The following is a 23,007-nucleotide window of genomic DNA, read 5'->3' on the forward strand; positions in this document are numbered from 1 at the left end:
TGTCCTGAAGCCTGCCTTAGTCGCATAAATTACTTGTCACTGTAAAAAGCAGTAGGATCTGTCACTGAAATCTGTAGGCGTTAGGGCTGCTTCAAAAGCAGTAGCCTACTGCCTAAATCTTAGCGTGGGCACTCAGCGCCTTGCCTTCCCCCCCCCCTTTTACCCGCCTCTACCCCTTCTTACCCCCCCCACCCTCTCCGCATCAGTCATCCCATGCAGGCGGAAGTAAAATTGACACGACACCAGTTTGGGTTGGAAGGTTAACATGCCTCAGCAGCTTTATTTGCATAAAGTCTTGGAGTTATCTTACAGGCGATCCGTAATTCACCGTCACCGATACACTATTCCGAGTGCGGCTACCTAGGGCTCCCCCCCCCCCAATCGTACTCGTCCGGTGGACGCCTCGGATTGAGCCCGGCCCTGGCTATCCACCTCTCTCTACCCCGGCCGTTGTTTGCAGTGAATTTTTGGTGTGCCCACCATTTCCCCCCCTGCACATGTCTAGGTCTTGTTGCGGGTGCCCGACCCCCCCGCACACTTGCCCCGATTCCTGCTCGGGCTCTAGCTAAAACCGGCAGCCACGCGGTGCCTCGCTAACATCAGGTTCCTATACCGGCACCATACTAGTGCCCTTACAATTTTCTATACCGGCACCACCACAAGTGCCCTTACAATTTCCTATACCGGCACCATACTAGTGCCCTTACAATTTTCTATACCGGCACCACCACAAGTGCCCTTACAATTTCCTATACCGGCACCACCACAAGTGCCCTTACAATTTATTTACGTGTCCGTATTTGGGCCGGCACCGCCCTCCGATGCCGGCCCCCACTTTCTGCCTGCCTAGTTGGCCGTCGCTTGCGACGTCCATCTAACCTTTTCTTAACCAAACTCTGCTCAGCCCCCCCTACGCCTTCGCGTTGTTCCGGTTATTGGCATCCTAATCCTACCCCCGCTATGCCAAACCCCCCCCAGGTCTCCCTGCTGTGTCCCCGAGCCCCCATAAACATCGCAATTCCCTCTCACTCAAGGCGCCCCCCCCCCTCCAACTGCAGCCTTAGCAGGTGTCCTCCCCCCCCTTGGCTGGTGTCATATCTCTTCCAGATTCCCTGTCCCTCGTACTGTCTTCCTTTCCCAACTGTCTCCCCCATTCCCCCGGTCCCCTTATGCTGCGCCCCGCCAGGCCCCCTCTTTCCTGTCCTTGCTGGCCCTCCTTGTCCGAGCTCCCCCCGCCCCCGATGCTCCTACCTTTCTTCCTCCCTCCTCCAGCTCCCCCCCTCTTGCCCCTCCCCCTTCATGACGACTTACCCCTGCTGTAATTTTGGTCCCGGTAGCATACCCCCCCGTATTCTCCTCTTGTTCCCCTCCAACCAGCTTCACTTGCTGCCCTCTTTTAGTTTGTTGTTCGTTTCCCCCCCCCGCAATTTGGGTCTTGGAATTGCCTCCCAAGTCCCCTACATCCCTCCCCTTTTTCCCCAGGGCCTCCCCCAAGCCTATTGCTCTTGGGGCGCCGTGCATCTAAACTCTTGGCTGCTCGTTCCCCTGTGGGTCTGCTGGCAGTGCTTCGTAAAGGGATCGCAATGTAACTCCGCTGGGCGACCTGTAAGACAAAAGAGAACATTATTCACATACTTTTTATCGCGAGGGTGGGTGGGAAAACGAACGCAGCTCCGGCGAGACGGGAAACCGAGGGAGGCTGTGTGAATGCTCACACAAGTCCGGGCTTTTATGCCCAGCTTCTCCCCGGTTTCCCGCCCTGTACCCAAAGCTTTCGCGCCCTGCCGGGGGGCGGGCCCCGCCTTGCGTCATCCTCCGCCCCCCCGGCGCATTTTCCTTACAGGCGTGGGGGGAGGGGAAGGGCGGCCTGTACCGCCCCCACTAAGGGGCGGCGCCCGCCATACCAGCTTTCGCTGGCGCGTTCGCCCGCCGTAGCGTGGGCACTCAGCGCCTTGCCTTCCCCCCCCCCTTTTACCCGCCCCTTCTTACCCCCCCCACCCTCTCCGCATCAGTCATCCCATGCAGGCGGAAGTAAAATTGACACGACACCAGTTTGGGTTGGAAGGTTAACATGCCTCAGCAGCTTTATTTGCATAAAGTCTTGGATTTATCTTACAGGCGATCCGTAATTCACCGTCACCGATACACTATTCCGAGTGCGGCTACCTAGGGCTCCCCCCCCCCCCCCAATCGTACTCGTCCGGTGGACGCCTCGGATTGAGCCCGGCCCTGGCTATCCACCTCTCTCTACCCCGGCCGTTGTTTGCAGTGAATTTTTGGTGTGCCCACCATTTCCCCCCCTGCACATGTCTAGGTCTTGTTGCGGGTGCCCGACCCCCCGCACACTTGCCCCGATTCCTGCTCGGGCTCTAGCTAAAACCGGCAGCCACGCGGTGCCTCGCTAACATCAGGTTCCTATACCGGCACCATACTAGTGCCCTTACAATTTTCTATACCGGCACCACCACAAGTGCCCTTACAATTTCCTATACCGGCACCATACTAGTGCCCTTACAATTTTCTATACCGGCACCACCACAAGTGCCCTTACAATTTCCTATACCGGCACCACCACAAGTGCCCTTACAATTTATTTACGTGTCCGTATTTGGGCCGGCACCGCCCTCCGATGCCGGCCCCCACTTTCTGCCTGCCTAGTTGGCCGTCGCTTGCGACGTCCATCTAACCTTTTCTTAACCAAACTCTGCTCAGCCCCCCCTACGCCTTCGCGTTGTTCCGGTTATTGGCATCCTAATCCTACCCCCGCTATGCCAAACCCCCCCCAGGTCTCCCTGCTGTGTCCCCGAGCCCCCATAAACATCGCAATTCCCTCTCACTCAAGGCGCCCCCCCCCCTCCAACTGCAGCCTTAGCAGGTGTCCTCCCCCCCCTTGGCTGGTGTCATATCTCTTCCAGATTCCCTGTCCCTCGTACTGTCTTCCTTTCCCAACTGTCTCCCCCATTCCCCCGGTCCCCTTATGCTGCGCCCCGCCAGGCCCCCTCTTTCCTGTCCTTGCTGGCCCTCCTTGTCCGAGCTCCCCCCGCCCCCGATGCTCCTACCTTTCTTCCTCCCTCCTCCAGCTCCCCCCCTCTTGCCCCTCCCCCTTCATGACGACTTACCCCTGCTGTAATTTTGGTCCCGGTAGCATACCCCCCCGTATTCTCCTCTTGTTCCCCTCCAACCAGCTTCACTTGCTGCCCTCTTTTAGTTTGTTGTTCGTTCCCCCCCCCCCCGCAATTTGGGTCTTGGAATTGCCTCCCAAGTCCCCTACATCCCTCCCCTTTTTCCCCAGGGCCTCCCCCAAGCCTATTGCTCTTGGGGCGCCGTGCATCTAAACTCTTGGCTGCTCGTTCCCCTGTGGGTCTGCTGGCAGTGCTTTGTTTCAGGGATTGGCCTGTGATTCCTCCAAGACTCTCTGCTGGCTGCCGGCGGCAGAGAGTTCCCCCCCCCCAGCTTGCTTCCACAGGGCACTCCCTGTATTTTTATGGCCGGCATCCTGGGAGGTGCCCCCCCCACTCGGGCCTCTCATACACATCCAGCATTTTTAAGTGCCGTCGGCGCCAGCTGGCTATGAAATGCCACTGCGCTGAGATGGCCACACAGCCACGATCTTGATTTCCCCGCCCCCTTAGCCCAAAGGACGAACTTTTTTTTTTTTTTTTTTTTTTTTTTTTTTTTTTTTTGGGATCTTCGTCCTGCAAATGCCTAGTGTGCGGCAGAAATGTCTCATCCTCATATCCTTTGATTGGAGGTCAACTTGATTCAGTCTTAACACTTGCCCAAGAGGCATAGGCAGCTCTTCGTCCCCCACCCTCGTCTTCCCCCATGACATGACATTTTCCGTCCCTGGTAGGCTGGCTTTCGCCCCCACCCCCTGCCCCTGGCGGCCTGTGGCCCCCGGTGCGGCACTCCGAGCACCCCACTCCCCAGAGACTCTGCTCAGGGTGAGGGGGCTCGAAGCGTGTGGTCTAGCGGTGTCCGGTTCTGTACCCCTTCATATTGTGCCCCCCCTTACTCCCTGTTTTACCGGACAGAGCACCCCAATCCCCAGCCTCTCCCTGCCCGGGGTGAGGGGGCTCGAAGCGAATGTGTGGTGCCCCGTGCGGTCTTGCTCCCAACCGGGCAAAGCGTCAGCCACCTGCGGTAACACCGCCAGTTTTATCGTTGAATAATACTTAATTAAATAATGTTTATTCAGCAACACTGGTCAAAACTGTTCCCCGTACAGTGAATACCCTCATCATCCGTGCTATGGAAGTGGTTTAGAGTTGACTTCATATATGAGAAATTGCGATGCTTTGAACATGGGCAGGCAAGCCTGACCAGCCGCGTCCCCTGCAAGGATAGGCCTCTCCGCAGAATGCCCAACGGTCTGCTGCCCCGTGTGGGAGCTACAATGCTGTCAACCGGGGGTGTTATAATTGGGGGAACTTAACCCTTCCAAACAGAAGAGTACTACCAGATGCTGCTGTCGTGCCGGGTGGTTGGTCTTGTATTATCAACCCAAGGGAAAAAGAAACTGGTCCCAGAATCCCTGGAGGTCCCCCAGCCTCGACGTGACCTGGCAAGACCTGCTGCCAGCCTGACCTATAAACAATCTCCTTATGTATGGCCTGTGGTCATTGTTCGAGTTATAATTAAGCCAACCTACCCATTCTCAGCTATCTGCCTAAAGCCACGACTGCTGCCAATGCGCCTACCCAAATGGAACAAGGGGGGTTCCTATCACCACCAGCCGTGCAGCAACATAGCAACGCATCCCAAAATGGAAGCCACATGTGGCTACCTTTGTTGCCTTAATACACACGTGTTGCATTTACCCGAACCGGTGCCACGGTGGTCATCAGTTTACGTGAAGATACCCTGGTCCCTGCCACCTCCTCTCCCCCACCCCCCCCCCCCCGAGCTGCATTATTCGACCCACCGCAGTCCCCACCGTGTTTTGAGCTGCTAATTTATATTTGATGCCCGTCCACCGGGGCTCCATGATCTCTGCGCTCAACCGTTTCAAACCCAGCCCTTAGTCGGTCCCAATGCAGCCCGGTGACCGACCATGGACAGAACAATGTCAGGTAGCGTTCTGTATTCAGCCACCAAATTAAATGTTTCGTCCCTCAACATTCTTTACCTTAGCAACCTATATCTACCTCCCCCAGTTTATATTTGAACTTCTATTAAGCTGTGTTATGTCAGCGGTGCTTCCTGTAGCCGTGTGCCACACCGGTATTCCATCCCCCAAGTGCCTGTTCCTCCGTGCCTATTGCATTCCGCTTAGTGAAATAGTCTGTCACTGCCCCCTTTTACCGCCTCGACCTGCACCATTACCCCTTATGGTGATCGCCGTTAGCCACGTGGTTTGCACCCATGTCTTGCAACGGTTAGCACGACTCGCACGTTTGTGCGACATAGTGTATTTAAATCATACTGTCGGAAACCTTTGCATCCCCTTCGTTGAAATTCATGCACCGTGCTTTAATGTTTGCGTGTCTGCCCGCCATGTAATTCATGTTGCGCTGGGGCCGTGCACCCCCAAGCATACCATTCACTGTGAATGCAGTGACTCCCAACCATATACTTCCCAAGTAAGGTCTCCTGGAAAATCCCCTTCAGTAAATGTGGTAGCCTATATCGCGGCTCTGCCCCGTGTATCCCAGAGTTTATCCAACATCCCGTCTCACCGCCCCTTAGGCCCAGCTGCTAACCCCGGCAGGAACTGCCAAGCGGTGGCATACAGAAATGAAATAGGCTTACCCCTTTAGGACCTGCCCCTCCCCATCAACGCAGCCCCCGATGCACCTTTGCTAACCAAGAGCACATCTCCAAACCCATGTATCTTATGTAAGCGCTTTGAAAAGCATTTTGTATAGGGCTATATAAATAACTCATATCGTCTATAATCCAAAACAAACCAGGCAATTTTGTATACATCAGTCTTCGTCAGACCCACAAATAGTACACCATGCCCCCATGTCCATCCACGAACAATACCGGCAAAGTCATCCAATCCCCACGTGGCGGCAGCCAAACATGTAAAGCAATATGAAGCTGGTCTTTCCGGAGCACAAACATGGGGCCTCAAAAAACCGTACTCTTTGGTCCAAAATTAAATCCTAATCCAGCGGTTGCATCTGGATGACAACAAAGGTCACATAGTGCAGTGCACCACAAAGCCCGCTTTTAAAAGGAACCTGTAAAACAAACCAGCACCGCAGTGCTAACTCGCACCCACACACACGAAACCTCCTGGAACCTAATCATCTGTGACTGCAGCAATCTATCTTGAATGAAATGTATAGCAACTGTTTATGAAGTCTGCCCGTGCGGCACGGGTCGACCCTTTGCCGAACAACCGGCCGTGAGTAGACAGTCTTCTTTAATGAATGCGCCCTCGGGCCATACCAAAAGTGGGCTCAGCGCCCGATTCGCCAGCAACCATACCACAAAGGAATGTGTGATGCCGCCGGAATACAAAAGCAACCCATGCGGCCGGCGGCCATAACCACACAATGTGGCGCAAACGCCACCGCCGTGGTCCAACCACCTCGCGCCACTACTACTAGTAAAAACGACACAAAGCAACCATCGAGGCCCGCGGCCCTCCATGGGTGAATACCTGCTTCGAACAACCAGTGCATATAGAAATCCATCGCCCTGGTGCCCCCAGTTTCGAGTCACTACAGTACAATTGACAACTCATGTGCAATAATGCGGTACTTATATAGCGCTACGAACGCTCAGGTACCTGTGCGAGCGCTGCTTATTATTACCCACTGTGTGGTGCTCGTTTCCAATCACCTGCACATGAGGTAGCCTCCCCCTGATGCCCCGCGCCGAGCGCCGCCCCCAACCCGCACCCGAACACCCGGTCCCGCAAGGGCCCCCACTATTGTGGCACGGCGGCCAAAACAGACAAAATCATGCCCAAAATAAACCTTCCTGTCTGGCACACGGGGCAAAACGGCCCTGTTGCATGCCTGTGGCGCTGATAATTACTGCAGCACTTATGAAACCAAAATTGCGGCGCGCCCATATTAAATAAAACACAAACCACATTCCCGCGATGCTCCGCACCTAGTACTTGAACTCAGGTCTCCCGCATTACCAGTACATGCCCTTCCCGCTAACGCCGCTGGCGGCTGCGTTAAACCAACATGAATTCGGGTACTATAACTCAGTTTACGCGCACCACTCACAGAAAGCCTGCATGATGGCCCTAATGTAAACAGAAAGCCGTGAAACGCTTTGCTAAATAATACCTTTCGGACATTGCTAAATCATACATTTCGGACACACGCGGCACGGAGGCCCTGCTAATACAGCTGTCTCAGTACCACCGAACACGCCACAACTTCCTTTTTGTATAGCATTTATATGTGGACCCACGAAGCACTGCGGCCCCGGTACCAATCAACCTCAAAGTCAGGGGCCAGCGCGAACCCACAGCTCCACACACACAAGCCCCAACAATTTCCGCCCGCGCCGCCGATATCGGCTCCACCATTTCGCGCTCCCCAAATGCATTCCCCTACCGCGGTGTGCCCCCTCCCACCTGTATGCCTTCCTCCCTGCGAACCCCCCCTCCCACGTCCCCTCCTCCCGCCCTACCCAAGCGCCTTCATGGCCCCCACCGTGTGCATGATATTATTGGGACTACTTGTGGTGCTGTGAACCTTCTGGGTGCCCGCGAATGCAAAAGGTTGAGTTTGGCCCGTCGCCGGGATTCGAACCTGCGTCAGCAGGCTCTACACGGATGTCAAAGCGAGCGCTGTGCCACTCGACCAGCTCCTGGCTCGCAGAGCAGACCAACGAAGCTACACCAAACAACCGAAATTCCATGGGCTTGGAATACACGCGGCACGGCGGCTCCGCCATTTTTCGTTCCCCAAATGCATTCCCCTAGAATTTAGAATTTGTCCCGCCGCCGGGATTCGAACCTGCGTTAGAAGGCTCTACACGGATGTCAAAGCGAGCGCTCTGCTCAATGTGCCACTCGACCAGCTCCTGCAAATTCTGGCTCGCAGACCAGACCAACGGAGCTGCACCAAACAACCGAAAAGGAAGGAAGCCATCTCCCCTTCGTAAACAAGGAAACACTTAAGAGCCTCTGTTAAGAAGGGATAGTGCTCAGCAACTTGCTCAAAACCTGAACCTTTGGAGAATTCCTGAAATATTAGTTAAAACCACTTTCCCACCAGCAATCTTATGAACTTGCCAATGCCTTCAAATGCCAAACTCACACACACCAAACCATCCACCCACACACACGATCACGGTGTGTGGGCTTGGAATACACGCGGCACGGCGGCTCCGCCATTTTTTCGTTCCCAAATGCATTCCCCTCGCCGCGGTGTGCCCCCCCCCCACCTGTATGCCTTCCTCCTTGCAAACCCCCCGCCCCCTCCCGCCCTACCCCAGCTCCTCATGGCCCCCACCGTGTGCATGATGTTATTGGGACTGCAGTGGGGCTGTGAGCCTTCTGGGTGCCCGCGGATGCAAAAGTTAGAATTTGTCCCGCCGCCGTGATTCGAACCTGCGTTAGCAGGCTCTACACGGATGTCAAAGCGAGCGCTCTGCTCACTGTGCCACTCGACCAGCTCCTGCACATTCTGGTTTGCAGACCAGACCAAGGGAGCTATACCAACCAGAAATACTATGGGCTTAAAAAATTGGACGCGGCGCGGCTCCTTCATAAAAGCGAGCCACCCATGTGGGGCACACGGACGGACGGCGGCCCTGTTGACCTCCCAGCAGTTCGGAGGCCATCGTATGAGAATTAAACGCTGCAAGACATAACAGGCACTATAATGCGGAACGGCATACACTAACTATAGAAAATGCCCCCCTCCCCCCCAGAACCGGGGCCGACATCGACCCCACTCGTTCCCCCCCACCTCCACAACGCCGCGAACCTATATCCCCAGTACCTACCTCCAACGTTTGCTCCTGGAACCGACCGCTGCAGCACCGGGAACTTCCTCGAACTCGTACACGACCTCCTGTACCGACGCGATACCCGTACTCCTTCTGCCGACGCTAGAACGCCACCGACACCACCTTCGGCCCTGTCCCCGACCTCGCGGCCACTGCAACAAAACGAACGCAGCTCCGGCGAGACGGGAAACCGAGGGAGGCTGTGTGAATGCTCACACAAGTCCGGGCTTTTATGCCCAGCTTCTCCCCGGTTTCCCGCCCTGTACCCAAAGCTTTCGCGCCCTGCCGGGGGGCGGGCCCCGCCTTGCGTCATCCTCCGCCCCCCCGGCGCATTTTCCTTACAGGCGTGGGGGGAGGGGAAGGGCGGCCTGTACCGCCCCCACTAAGGGGCGGCGCCCGCCATACCAGCTTTCGCTGGCGCGTTCGCCCGCCGGTAGGCTTGGCAAGTATGAGATGCACGAGTTCCCCAGGGTCACATCCCACACGGGGAACCGTAGGCGCCCCGCCACCACCTCCCCAACACATGAGGACATGGGCGCTTAATGGGCCTGCCCACACCAGAGAGGGAGGCCAAGTCGCTCTTGGAGCTTCCGGGGCTCTCCAGCAGTGATGAGCTCCTACCAGTATCCCGGCAACGGGCCGTGCTTTCAAGTGTCGGAGCCGCCTGGCCCGTGACTTGAGTTCGGCTCACATTTCACAGAGGAAGTGTTTGTGACTGCAGAAGCCCGGCTTGCTGAGTCACCCTTGCAGTGCACTGCAGTTCAGTGAATATTGCTCCAGGATCGCCGGCACTTGTAAGCAGCAGCGCCTTACCATTAAGTACATCCGGCTCAAAGGTAACGTTGAACTGCGAAGCGCCATCGTTTTTGGTTGGTATGCCCAGTACGGGGTTGCATGTTGCATGGACTAGCCTAAAGAAATGTTGAGTTTATTAGGCGCACCGTCCAAGTAGTGCCTCGAAGACTGGCGGACTAGGGCCCAGCCAGTTGCGCGTGAGGCCTGGCCGCCTCTGCCCATCCCAGCCACGCTGACCAGAGGGTGCCAGGGCGCGACACACGCCGGACTCTTTTCCAATCCCACCATCTTAACTTTAACCCAGGGACCGAATCTGTACACCGGACGCCTCAGCCGTTCAGTTTCACCGCGCACTCCCCCCCCCCCCCCCCCCACACACTCATTTTCTGAAAGTGGAACGCTCATGAGTCCTGGAGGGGTAGGGGGCCGTGGGACCTTGGTGGGGAGACATTCACTGCTGGTTTGGCAAGGAGGGGACAGGCACATGCCGACGGTTAGGAATGCAGCCCCTCCCCTGTTGTTCCCTGCGCCCTGAGTACACCCCCCCCCATTCTCCCATGGGATGATTGTGTAAGAGCATGGTGGCCTTCAAATAGCACGCACGCAGGCAGGGAGTTTGAAGGAAGGAGGTGGGGGATGGGGGCTGTTTTGTTTGAAAGCTGCTTGGCATCTTCTTGCTCGCTGGAGACGGAGTCTCGTGTCTGTTCAGATCCCCCCCTCCCATCACTACCCCCTCTTCTTATGTCGCCAGCCGCCCGCCCACCATCGTGCTAGCTGAGGTTACTCTTGAAGTTGGAAATGAGGCCTGCGACTAGTAAGGGGGCAATGTACACGTGGATCCAGTGGACAGTTTCCGAAAGTGCCTAATCCGGGTAGCAACTCCGTTTCTATGTTCTTTAGTCTTGTACCGCACACTGCTGCCACGTATGTGGTCTCTTGGCGCCCTGGCGTCTCTGAAATGGAAGGGAAACTGGGGGGGCATTGGAAGTGGGATTGAGGTTTGTGCTTTTGGTAGCTTCCGTTCTCAAAGAACGGTCACTGTTGGTTTTTGATATTTGGTGTTTGTTGTGTTGCGCTTGGTGTCCGTGTAGTTTGCGTGGTTGGCTTAGTTTTGGTTGTGTGGTGTGTGTAGTTGGTTGTAGATTATGATGGTCTTATGTTTTTTGCAGTGCAAGTATGTTGTATATTCGGTGTTTTGCGATGTGCAAGCAGAATATTTGAGTTGTTAGTGGTTTCGTGGACAGTTGTATCGTGTTCTAATAAATTCAATACATTGGCTACCCGCGAGACGTGTCCAAATTCAGTACCTTGGCTGCCCCTGAATTATATCCAAATTCACCACACCGGCTACCCTAGAACTACATCCAATTTCAATACATTGGCCACCCTCGAATGTATCCAAATTCAGCACACCGTCCACCCACCCACCCACCCACCCACACACACACACACCTAAATTCAGTACGTTGCCTACCCACAAAAATGAGCGTGTGGATAGTCCTCGCCGGGTGGCAGTTTCAGTGCACAGCAGAAGACGGTGTGAGTAATATAGAAGTGGCAGGCATCACCGGAGCATAGCTGTGGACGTGCTTAGAACTTCCATCTTACCTTCTGGTAGATGGACGTTTGTCTGTTTCGTGGGTGATTGTATGCATGAGCTTCTGGTGTGTGTAGGGTGTTGTGGAGAGATGGTAGAGTGACTGTAGTTTCATTGTCTAGTGTCGGGTTTTGTGTCCGGTTAGTTATGTGATTGCTGACAATAACCGATACATGCACAGGCAGGTACATACCCTAACCTTACTGATGGCTAAAGGTGGTGGAAGTAAATAGGCTGCCTTACTTTGCCAATTAAAGTTGCCAAGGCTCGGGGGAGGGTAAATTGTCCAGGATCACATGTCCTGTGACCTGGCCAGGTTTTTCATTTGGGCAAAAAAGCAGTACTTTGGCGCGCATACTCGGATACAAAGAAGCAGAGTTTTCCTACTGCATCCTAGAGAGCTCAGTACCCATCCCTACAGATAAGGTGTCTATTGGCCACTTTTACTCCCTAAAAATGTGCACATGCAACCAAAAAGGAAATTAGGGAGTAAAAATACAACAGCAAAAAAAAGAACACCTAGAAGCTTATCCCCCTGCTTTCCCACACACAGCTCCGTGGAAATGGTTGGACCAGTTGCGCCACAGGAAGAAACTACTATTGTTACCGTATGATCGGAAGAGGTAAACTTTTCGCTTTTGCATGAATAGCTAGGTGCAAAGAAATATTTATTACAAAACCTTTGTTTTATCGTTAAAAGGTACTTTTACTCGCTTATAAAATACTTGCATTATATTTATCTGAATTTGTAAATCGCTTAAGCCCGAAGCTCTTAGATCAGGTTTGCTGCCACCCTCGGGGGAAGCTATAGCCGCCTCCTCTGGCTCTTTTAAATTTCGGTGGTGCAAGGCGATGAGCCTGGATTGACCATATTGGTCTTTTGCATAGGGGTTTACTTTTTTACTCCCTAAAATATAATTTTACTCAGAACTTTAAAAAATAGGAAGTGAAATACTCCCAGTTCAAAATCTGGAGCACTGTCGATACGGTTTGTTTGTTTTAATATTTATAAAGCGCGCCAGACCCGAGGGTATCGGGGGCGCAAAGGCATAAAGAGGGTTGTACATCTTAGGTTCCATTGCTGTAAAATATCATACATTTTAAGCACATTTGTAGTCGGAGACATGGAGAAATTATGTACAGTGTGTGCAGACGGTGCATGATTACAGAAGGGTTGTTCAGCTTTGGTTACATTGCTGTAAGGTATCATGCAATGTATACAGAATATGGCAGGTGATATCGCTAGGCAATTATATACAGTATGTACAGACAGGGCAGGTGGTGTGATCTAGATGTAGTGGAGTGACGGATGTCATTTTGCTTGATCCAATGGATGAGGTTGGATCTAAAATGAAGATGAGGTATATCTTCCCTTAAGAAGGGTGGGAGCAAGTTCCAGTATTGAGCAGCTTTGACCGGGAAACTGCTTCCACCAGTTTTCATGCATTTGAATCTGGGCACAAGTAGAAGGTTGGCGTTGGCTGTTCTCGAGGGACGGTTGGAGGATTGTCTCGAAAATCTGGCAATTGGGTATTGTGGGGCGGCATGGTGTAAGCATTTGCGTCAGGGAGGCTGTTTTGAGGAGAATGTTGTCTTTTGTGGAAATCCAATTGTTGGATCTTCTTAGGTCAGATATGTGGGCTTTCTTAGGAATACTTAAGGCGGCCCTCAGGGCGTTATTCTGTAGAATCTGTATCTTATTAGTAATGTATTTGTTACTCCCTACATATAAGGCGTTGCAGTAATCCAGTTTGGATAAGACAAGGGCTCTTGCTAGGGTGTAATACAGTTGTTGGCTGAAAGGAAAGGCTTGGCTGCTCCAATTAGTTTTCAGGTGTAATCCATAGCTGAGGCGATGGAGTTGACTTGTTTTTTGAAGTTTAAGGTAGAGTCTAGATAAAATCCGAGAGTTTTGACTTCCTTGGCTACTGTGATGTTATCTATTTTGAAATTCGAGTAGAGGTGGCCTAGTTTATTGAGGTTGGCGGAGGTGCTGAGAATGAAGAGTCCCGTTTTGTCATCATTCAGGCATAGACCGTGAGATGCCATCCATGCCTGGATGATGAGATACACTCTGTTCACAAAGGCCAAATCCTTGTTGTAATCTCCCGTCAGCGGGATGATCTGTGTATCATCCGCATAGTTAGTGTAGGTGATACCCAGGCGATCTAGATCATCAAAAAGGGGCTTTTTAAAGATGTTGTACAGAGTGGGTGAGACACAGGAGCCCTGGGGTGCACAGCAGGAGATGGGTGTGGGGTCAGCGGCTGCTAAAGGTGAGAAAACCTGCATTGTTCTACTGTCTAGGAAAGATTTAATCCATCCAATAGCTTCTTGTGAGAAGTGAGCGGCAGAGTCCAGGTGGTTGCACAGGATCTTATGGTCGACCAGGTCGAACACCGCTGAGAGATCAAGTAGTAGTAATAGTGCTGTCTTGCCATTGTCTCTCAAGGAGTCTATTTGTGCTTGAAGGTCGATAAGTGCAGTTTCTGTTCCGTGTTGGGGTCTAAAACCTGACTGACATACTCCTAAAAGGTGGTTGCATTCCAGATATTGTTGGATTTGGAGGTATGCCACCTTATCCAAGCTTTTAAGCAGGAACAGAACTGTAGTGATGGGGCGGTAGTTTGTGGGTATAAACGGGTCAAGAGTTTGTTTTTGGAGAAGTGGGAGGACCCACAACTGTTTCAGGCTGTTGGGGATAGTACAGGAGAAGGAGGCATTTATAAGTTTAGTAATGAATGGGGAGAGGTCACGTGCAGCATTTTTATAATTTGTGCTGGGCAAGGGTCGCCGTGGCAGTTGGACGGTTTAAGGGTTAGGATGACTTTCAACTTCTAGGGTGGATACTTTCTTCAAATTGAAATGGGACGTAGGTAGAATGGTAATGGTAGGAGGCAGGGTGGGCCGGGGCAAGAGAGCCAAGGTTTTGTTAGGGTTAGGGGGTAAGGAGGAGAGTTTCTTTTTTATTGTTGATCTTGACCTGGAGAGTCGTTATCTTGTTGGATAAAGCACTCTGAATGCTGGTGCACCAGTTTTTATCTTTGAGGCATGTGTCTAGGGCTTGGATGGGCGTTTCTATCTCTTTAAGATTAGTGAAAAGATCCTTAGTATTTGAGTTGGCATGAGAAATGCGCAGGTTATAGGACTCTTGTTTGGCAAGGATAATTTCTTTTTTGTAAAGGGAGGTTAGTTTGCTGAGGTTCTTTTTATTAGTGTCAGACGGATCTAGTCTCCAGATCTGTTCGCTTTTTCGTTTCTCTAGTCTGATTGCTTTCAGGTGAGGAGAGAACTATGTGTTCACATGTTTTTTCGGTTTGCTTTTTCTAGTTTTCAATGGTGCTATGGTGTCTAGAGCAGAAAGCATTACTTTGTTATATTCTTCTACCAGGATGAATGGGTCTGTTAGGGCAGGAAGAGAATTCAGGGTGGGAAGGATCAAGGGAGTGAGTTGATCAGCTGTAAGGTTTTTTTTTGTGTCTAGTAGGAATGGCAGGAGCTATACTGTCTGCATGTGGGGAAGCTGTAGCCTCTAGCGAGGAGGAGATCAGGTGGTGGTCTAACCAGGGCAATGGTATTGTGGAGGTGATGGATGTCTGGCAATTATGCACTGCTATCCAGTCAAGGGTTCTGCCTTTAGTGTGGATCGCACCAGTAACCTTTTGGGTGAATCCTAGCTCCTCAAGGGAGTCGTTAATTTGCATAGCGTAGTGCTCTAATGGGTCTTTATAACCTAGATTAAAGGCTCCTTGGAGAAGGCATAGCAAGGAGTTTTTAAGGCTATCAGATAGGATGTTAATGAGGTCTTCTTCAAAAGAGCCTAGTCTGTAGATGAGGTGGATATATAGGGTCTCGGTGTCAGAGATAGTCAGTTTGGCAGTGAGGGATACGCAAGAGTCTGCATTTGGTGGAGGGGGTGAGTCTTAGTGCTAGGCTAGTTTTTGCAATTAAGGCAAGGCCTCCGCCTCGGGAGGTGGTGCGATCTACTCTTAGCAGGGTGTAATCCTCTGGGACGGCTAACCTGATTGCTTGGCCCGCTGCGGAGTGATGCCAGGATTCAGTACTGTTTCAAAAAGTGATGGCAGCAACACCCATATCAATTTAAAAAAAAGATGAATATGAAAGAAAAGGAGCACGGGGGAAAGTGGTTGGCTCAGACTACCAAACATGCCATTTGGTGGAGGTGCAAAGGATATTTAGCCGGTAAGATGGCTCGGTGGGTTGGAGTGCTCGCTGCTGCAGTCTCTTTGTGATTTGCAGGTTTGCATCTTGGCCGAGGATTGATAAATGAGTACCAACTTCAGTTGGGTGATACTGTATGTAAATATATTCTATGTAACGCACTCTGGCAAAGGTGCTATATTAAATAACACATCATTAATCATGAACACATTATCATTAAAAAAGGCACACAAATGCAGTTTTAGAGGTCGTATCTTGTGGGAATGACATTTTGTACCTGCCGTTGAAAGAAGGCAGTTTTGGCACCACCAGGGCTGGACCGGCATATATGGAACTCTGGAGATTTTTCGTTGGGCCTCTGCACCCTTGTGGCAGAACCCATTATATTTCCAAATTTTCTCATAGGAATAAAATTGAGCTTGCTGAAAATGTATAATAATTGTGCCCTCACGTTTTGCGAGCATAAAGGGGGCTGCAGTTGTGAGGCTGTTCCATTTGGCAACGCCCCTTTTTCATGAGAAATGAAAGGGGGGCGGGTACTTTGTGCACCCAGTTACGAGCAGCACTGTTTTGTTAAGATAGCTTCCCCAAATCAGTTTGAATTGGGCTGACACATACATGTCGACATTATCCATTCCACTAGAGAGACGCTATTCCAGCCCTAGTTTTAATGTTGCATTATGTGCCCTGTAGTTCTGGATTTATCATGGGAAAACACGGGGCTATACAATTCGCAGAATCCCAAGTTAAAACTAGGACTGGACTATCGTCTCCCGAGTGGAATAGATAATGTTGGCATGAATGCTGTCGTGTCATAGGGGCTATCCAGTTTACCCAAACCATGCGTGAGAAACAACCATTCCTGTTTGTTTTCTTACCATTCTGGGAATTGTAGTTTTGTACACCTTCATTTTAAATGTAGGACGGCACGTCACAAAATTCCAAGGAAAAACAGGACTGGGCGACATCCATGCACATGGCATAATGAAACTTGAATTCCATGCACGGCCCAATGAAAGCTGCTTCTGAGTTTATTAAAGTGCCATTTAAAGAAGCAAAACTGTTTGGTATGGGGAGAGATGCCATTGTAGAGCAGAAAAAGGCTCAGTAGTCCTTTGGACAAGCAGTGCTTACCACTTCACCCCAAACCTCCCCTTCCTTTGCACCGATTAAGGTCTGGCAACACCCGAGCAGCTCCACAATATGCCACCTTTCCAGTGGGCCAGGCGCCATAACACCACTGCAGTGGTGATGGGCGCAATATAAATAATGCATAACATCACATATGTCAAGCGCTTAAGTGGCATCGTTTGGCTCATGCGCACCATCCATGGGTTCAGTACCACCATTAGTTCTGGATCGTATATTGTGGTTAAGCGCCACAATTAACTTTGGCTCTTTCCTGGTGATTTAACACCACCCTGTGAGGCTGCGCAGTTTTGTCTCATAGGGAAGGGTAGTTTTGGTTAATATTAAGCACTTCAGTGCCACCTAGAGAGGATCCTTAATTTGGCCCATAGTTTGTGCGGTGGACAGGCCATGCGTTTTTGCTCATGCAGGGCCCTTTGGCAATATCATTGGCTCCCTGTATTTTATATATATATATATAATCTCCATCCTCTGCCCTTATGCATACCAACACGCCCTCTTCTCCCATAGCCATCTCGCATTGCTCTGCCACATTGACCTTAATGGACACCTTGAAATCCCCTGCCGGTTGTTTGCCCCTCTGGAACATCAACCATGTGATAGGCTTGGTAAGACATGCGAATAGAACTCCCCAAGTGCCCCCCAACCCCCACCCCCCCGTCCACCAGCACTGCTGCTTCGAGTCTCTTGTTTGCTTGTTTTGACAGTATGGCTGAGCCAGGAGTAACACGATACCCCCCCCTTGGCGCAGATAGCCCACCGGGGCTACTGTACCTTTGGCTAGCGGCGCCGACAGCGTCATCGTGCTGGCTGCCTGCGTTTGCTGCGTGCTGATCCCGGTGACACTTGACGCACCGTCAAAGGGATTAATCAGGTAAGTGTGCAGCCGGGGATCCTGTTTCAAGCTCTTGCCAACATGATCCCAGCAGAGTATCGTGGGCCGGTTCATGGCGCGCCGCTCATTATGAACGGAGAGCCCCGCTATCCTGCTGAATAAGTCATGGCAAGTATTTCTGAGGTGAGCTCGGCTTTCAGCACAGGTGTCCACTAGCCCAGACACTGTAGAAAGTAAACCCTGTGCAGCGCCTGCAGAGGATCACGTTGAGAACTCTGAAGAACCAGGACCGATGTCTATCCCTTGGAAAGTAAGATGGCCCAGGTTGTGCATTCAAGGAAGAGATCTTTGTGTAATCTGCAGGTCTCCGGATCAAATCCCTACAAGCACTTTACTGCTTTTCATATTCGGGGATCATTCCTGCCGAGTTGTAATATTAATGTAGATCTCTAAAACGCCATGAGTACACTTAGTTTGTGGTTCGAGGTCTGCTATGGTTCATGAAAGTGAGGGGTGAATACGTGTCTGATGGTCATGGCAGAGGTGAGTTTCACTGCAATTTCTTAGGTGTCATTCACTGCAGGCTTACATTGTTTGATTGTCCATGCAACAGTCAGGAATATTTGCGTGTGGGCCGGGCAGCACGTTTCAAGGTCAAGTCCTAGCTAGTGTTCTAAAGGGGCCACATACGAACATGAGGTCGAGGTGAACGAATATTACAAGCAATCCACCCATGACCCATGTCATATTCGCTCTCATCAAGCCAGACAGATCAGACGTGCTCCTAATCGCTGCCTGGACAAGTGTGCTATCAGAAGCGCCTTGGTTGTTAATTTGGTTTCTGAATCTGTTAAAAGTACGCTGGCGCGCTTGGTTGCTCCCTCTAAATCGAGTAGCAATTACCAAGTCTCCGTCTCCCATATTGGCTAACAATCTCCCTGCTGCTATATTTGATTCTAAAACTCCTACTGAAAATGATCCCCAAAACAGCTTTCAGATATGTCCTGAAAATGATTATCCAACTGAATGTATAACCTCTATCCAAGAGGGCAGATCAGGGCGGCCTCACCACCATATGTGCCTGATATTGTCCCGAGTGGGACAATGTCCTGTCGGTCAGAGGTCACTTCGCCAATAGAACGCAAATTACAGTGTGATGCACAGGCAAGTTGGAGTTGACTCATCACCAGCCCTACAGATAAGGGGTGTACCGGGCACTTTTACTCCCTAAAAATAGGCACATGCTGGCCAAAAATTAAAAAGGAGCAAAAATACTCCCAACAAAGAAAAAAAAAAACGGGTCCGTGTTACCCCTTTTTTTCACCCACTCAGCTGCATGGATATGTTTGGAACAGTAGTGTAGGTAGTGCCACAGGAAGAAACTACTGTTCTAGTGCATGATCACACGAAATAAACCTGTATCTTTTAATGTGTAGGAATAATGATTACAAAAACATTTCCGATTTTCAGTTGAAACATATAAAATACTCCCATTGGGAACTTGGCTTACATTTTTACTCCCAAAGAAAATCATTTTACTCCCAACTTTAAAAGAATAGGATGTAAAATGCCCTCACTTCTAAATCGTATCTGGAGCACTGGCCACCACAGTAAGACAGTCTGAACTCCTGTAAAGGTTTTGTGATCTTTCTATTGTGTAATGCAAGTTGCTCAATGAAAGAATTTGCCTTATGGAGTAACGGGTAAAACAGTGCACCTGCTTAACATCGCCCATGAGAAAGGTGTGTTTTTGTTCTAGCACTCTCCACTCCTACTCTAGGGCTGCAGTTTGTGTTTTTAATTATGCCAGTCCTTGAATTTGTAAGAGTGGATGTAGAATGATATTTTAAAAAAAAGTTTCTTTACATTTTGACGACGTTAGAATGCAGGGTTTATATTATGATGGACGGCTTTCTTGTGTGGCTTTCCTCTCCAGGCTGCTTGAAAGTGTTGAAGGGCAAACTATAAAGAGAGGGGTCAGACGAGGGTCGCCTCGAACAAAATGGGGTCTTTCACGAACTCCAAGAAAAAGCAAAACCGGTCAGAGAGGATTGTATGCGATATTGGTTCACACCGGGGCTTCAAAAGACTATTTAACCCATATATAGGCTTCCAGAAGTTTCATAGAAAGGGTTGGCCAGGTGTGGTCTCTTGCTTTCACTGCCTCTAGTCTGCCATCTTCTTTCAGGGCTCGGACAGAGGACTCTGTAGCTTGCTGCAAACAGGAGCTAAAGGCTGTTTCTCAGCCCCATCTTTAATGGCTGCTTCTAGAGTCTTGACAGTCTAATGTGAGAGTGATGCTGGCCCAGCCCAAGAGTCCTTTCTGCCTCAGGTCTCGCTGGTAAGTCGTATTCTCACCACCCTACCTACCTGTTAGCCTGAAATGCAACTGGCTCTGCCACATCCCCCTGGATTGTTAGAAAGCGTACTATTTTCCTTGTAGACTTGACCATTCCTCATCGCACTGTCATAAATCAAAGAAGGGAATGTGTTTTTGCAGTCGCATAACTTGCTCAATGTTTGCGAATTGGTAAGCACACAACGTGTGAATGAATCCCTTGAAGGTGCCACAGTTTGCTACAACCTTGCGAGAGGTTTGTTAATTTTGCGCATTGATGCCTTTTCATGATTCCCCCGCCCCCACTGTCCGGCTAGGGCAAAAGTGACCAAGGAATTAATCTTACAGCAACCCAGGTAAACCTTTGGGAGAACAGGCCTGGATAGAAGTGGAAGGGTGTGCACAAATACCGAATCGAGGCACCAGGCCCCGATCCGGGAATGATCTACCGGCGTGTCATCCCTTGCAAGATTAGAGAGCTCTCCCTGCCTGTCACTCTTTCGCTGCTAATAACTGGCCCTACCCGCCAAGGGCTTAACTGGTTTCCTGAACAACACATATTAAACTGCCAAACAGCACCTGTAATTATGTCAGCGGTCAATGCAAACGGCAGCGTCGCGTGTAATAAGTATGTCAGTGCCATTGCATCATTCTCGGTCAGAACCCCCTCACCCCAGCCTGGAAAATTACCAATTCAGACCGCGTTTTGGCCTACAGATCCGTTCATTGGCTTGGTTGTGTTTTATTTGGGGGCCTTGGAATAGCGGGGGTAGGAGTGAAACAAGCCTTAATTGTTTCTAATGTGCTCAGGAGGACTTGCTTCTCATCTTGCTTAGCAGTCCAAGAAATGGATTAGCTGTTGGCAGAATCGCAAGTGGTTTTTCCAGTTTTCCTGCTAGGAGTGCACTTTAATAGCAGGGTTGTAGAAGTGTGTAAAGGCATCCCTCCCCTTTAGGCACAAGGTGTGCCTCTATTGCCTGCCCAGAATTCTTAACACTAACCACTGTTCATTCTGAGACCGGTTTGAAGGCTTTGCAGCCAGAAGACCGAAGTGTTTCATCTTCATCTTTCACTGACATTTGCAAAAAAAAAAGGAAAAGCTATGAGCACTGATGTATCTGTCACTCAATCTCCACACAATTCCTACCCCACAAAGCTGGAGTTGGCACACGGTGATGGCAAGTGCTGCTTCCATCGGAACCAGGAGAAATGCAGCCTTCGCAGTTAAAAAAAAAAAAAAAAAAAAAAAAAAAAAAGGTATGTATGCTTGGTCCGTTCTGCAGACAGCCAGTAGAATGCGCTAATTTGTAACATGCAAATCACCAGTACGCCACCCTACAATTATTCCATAATTCAATCCATCACAAAGGATGACTCAAGTGCTTGGGATTTGGTTTTTCAATATAATCTCATCCCCCTTGCTGGCTTAGTACAGTACACTTTCATGAAAACGTGTGTCCAAGGCTTGCCCAGCACTACAGCCTATAAACCTGTGAACTTTCTGTATGGCTTGGAGCGAAAGTTGGCTAGCTTCAACTATTCGGTTCATACCAGGGGTCCATTACTGCACCCTTTTCCAGCTAGAGATGGTTTTGGGGCCATTGCTGAAGGTAGCGGTGAACCTTGGGGCAGTTAAACAGATGGTTAGTACTCCTCCAGTGAGAAGCCACATGGAATACATAGAAGGAGCTTACACTGCCAGAAAGGGCAATCGGCTCCAGAGACTTCAATCTGTCATTGTTCATAAGCAATAAAAACCCAAGCAATCGGACCGACTGCTTTATCTTTCGGCAACCAGTGGGCCTCTGTGGCTCCAAGATAGCACGTTGGACACCAAAATACAGGTATGAAGGTAGCCTATACACAGCTGAGCAAAGCGCATAAGAGGATTCACAGGCAATGACCATCCCCTAAATCCATCCTATCTTCATTAAACCGTGGAGGAATTTGGTGGAAAAGGATTGAATCTTACTGACCGTGTTGGAAAACTTTAGATGAACAGGCAATGAATGTTGGATGCAATCACCGTTCTGGAACATTGATTCACATCGGAGCAAGAATCTTTGAGACCACATATGGACTTCAAGCAGGAATACAAATTCAGTGATTTGATTGTTCAGGTATACTGGATGGATACATTGATATAAATAAATACAAAATTCAGGAATTTGATACTTTTCCTCCATCTCTTGAGCACAGGCAATGAGAAAACATTAGCTGTGCCTCTTCTTTTTATGCAAGCCAAAATGGCATAAAGGTTGACCTTCATAGAAGAAAAACATGACCAACTGAGATCTGCTAATTGTCCTGGCAGTGATTTGCCACAGTCCTCTAGTGTTGGGACAGAAGACACAACAGACCTCGAAGCATGAATGTAGTGGATTAACCTCTAAAACCACCCAAATCTATGTCTGCTTTTCACTTGGCATGCAACTGATTCTGTCCCACCGGTGCCAGGATAAAATCTGTTTTCCTTTATACCAAGCATTCTCAGTTGAAAAGTGATCAAGCACAGAGGTTTAGATAGTAGGTAGTGTGAACCATGCCGGAATCTGTTTGTGGCATCAATCATCGCAACTTTGGTACTGAAAACAAAGAAACTGCAGATTTCCCTTTAGTTGAGCAATGAGTTATCTGTGGTGTTGGGTGCCCAGACACAATACGATGGTGCACATGTAGGCTACGATGTAATGTTGTGGTCACTGAAGTGTCTTAACTAGAGGTAGGGAAGGATGGCTCAGGAGGAACGTATTTGTCTTGGAAGCAAGACAACACAGCTCAACACAGGTTTGAATCCTAATACCGCGCTTAGAAACCACACCTGGTATTAAGCATGTTATAAATGAACAATTATAATTAGGAGGCCAAGAGGGGCATTATTAAAGCAGAGATGCAGTTACATGGATTCCTAATGGGAACACAAGCCTATTGCCCAACCAAACACGTTACATGTAATTTACATGCAAACATTGTCCCAATTCACTTGATATAACTCTTTATTTTATTTATTTTTATTTACTGATAATTAAACCTAAAACAATGCATTTTTGGCATAAAAATACTTTAAAACCCTGATTTACAAAGTGGAGGACCAGTGTACTTAACAATGGGTGAGAGGATGTGGATATAAGACCACATTATGCAGGGGAGGTAGAAACATGAGACAAGGACAATAGACCA

General features: G+C 50.0%; 1 protein-coding gene across 7 annotated transcripts in view; it reads left to right on the forward strand.

Annotated features, from left to right (window-relative positions):
* Positions 1 to 23,007, forward strand: part of ZMIZ1 (zinc finger MIZ-type containing 1) — a 706,997-nt gene that overhangs the window by 532,315 nt on the left and 151,675 nt on the right. The window contains exon 1 of one of the 7 annotated variants that reach the window (XM_069611023.1): positions 9,743 to 9,767. The exons of the other annotated variants lie outside the window; for them this stretch is intronic. The gene's annotated coding sequence lies outside the window, so the exon portion shown is untranslated. Of the gene's footprint in view, positions 1 to 9,742; positions 9,768 to 23,007 lie in introns of those variants that run through there. 7 annotated transcript variants of the gene reach the window in all.

Source organism: Ambystoma mexicanum, chromosome 8, assembly GCF_040938575.1.
Source record: "Ambystoma mexicanum isolate Mex_15411 chromosome 8, UKY_AmexF1_1, whole genome shotgun sequence".
In the NCBI taxonomy this organism is placed as follows: domain Eukaryota; kingdom Metazoa; phylum Chordata; class Amphibia; order Caudata; family Ambystomatidae; genus Ambystoma; species Ambystoma mexicanum.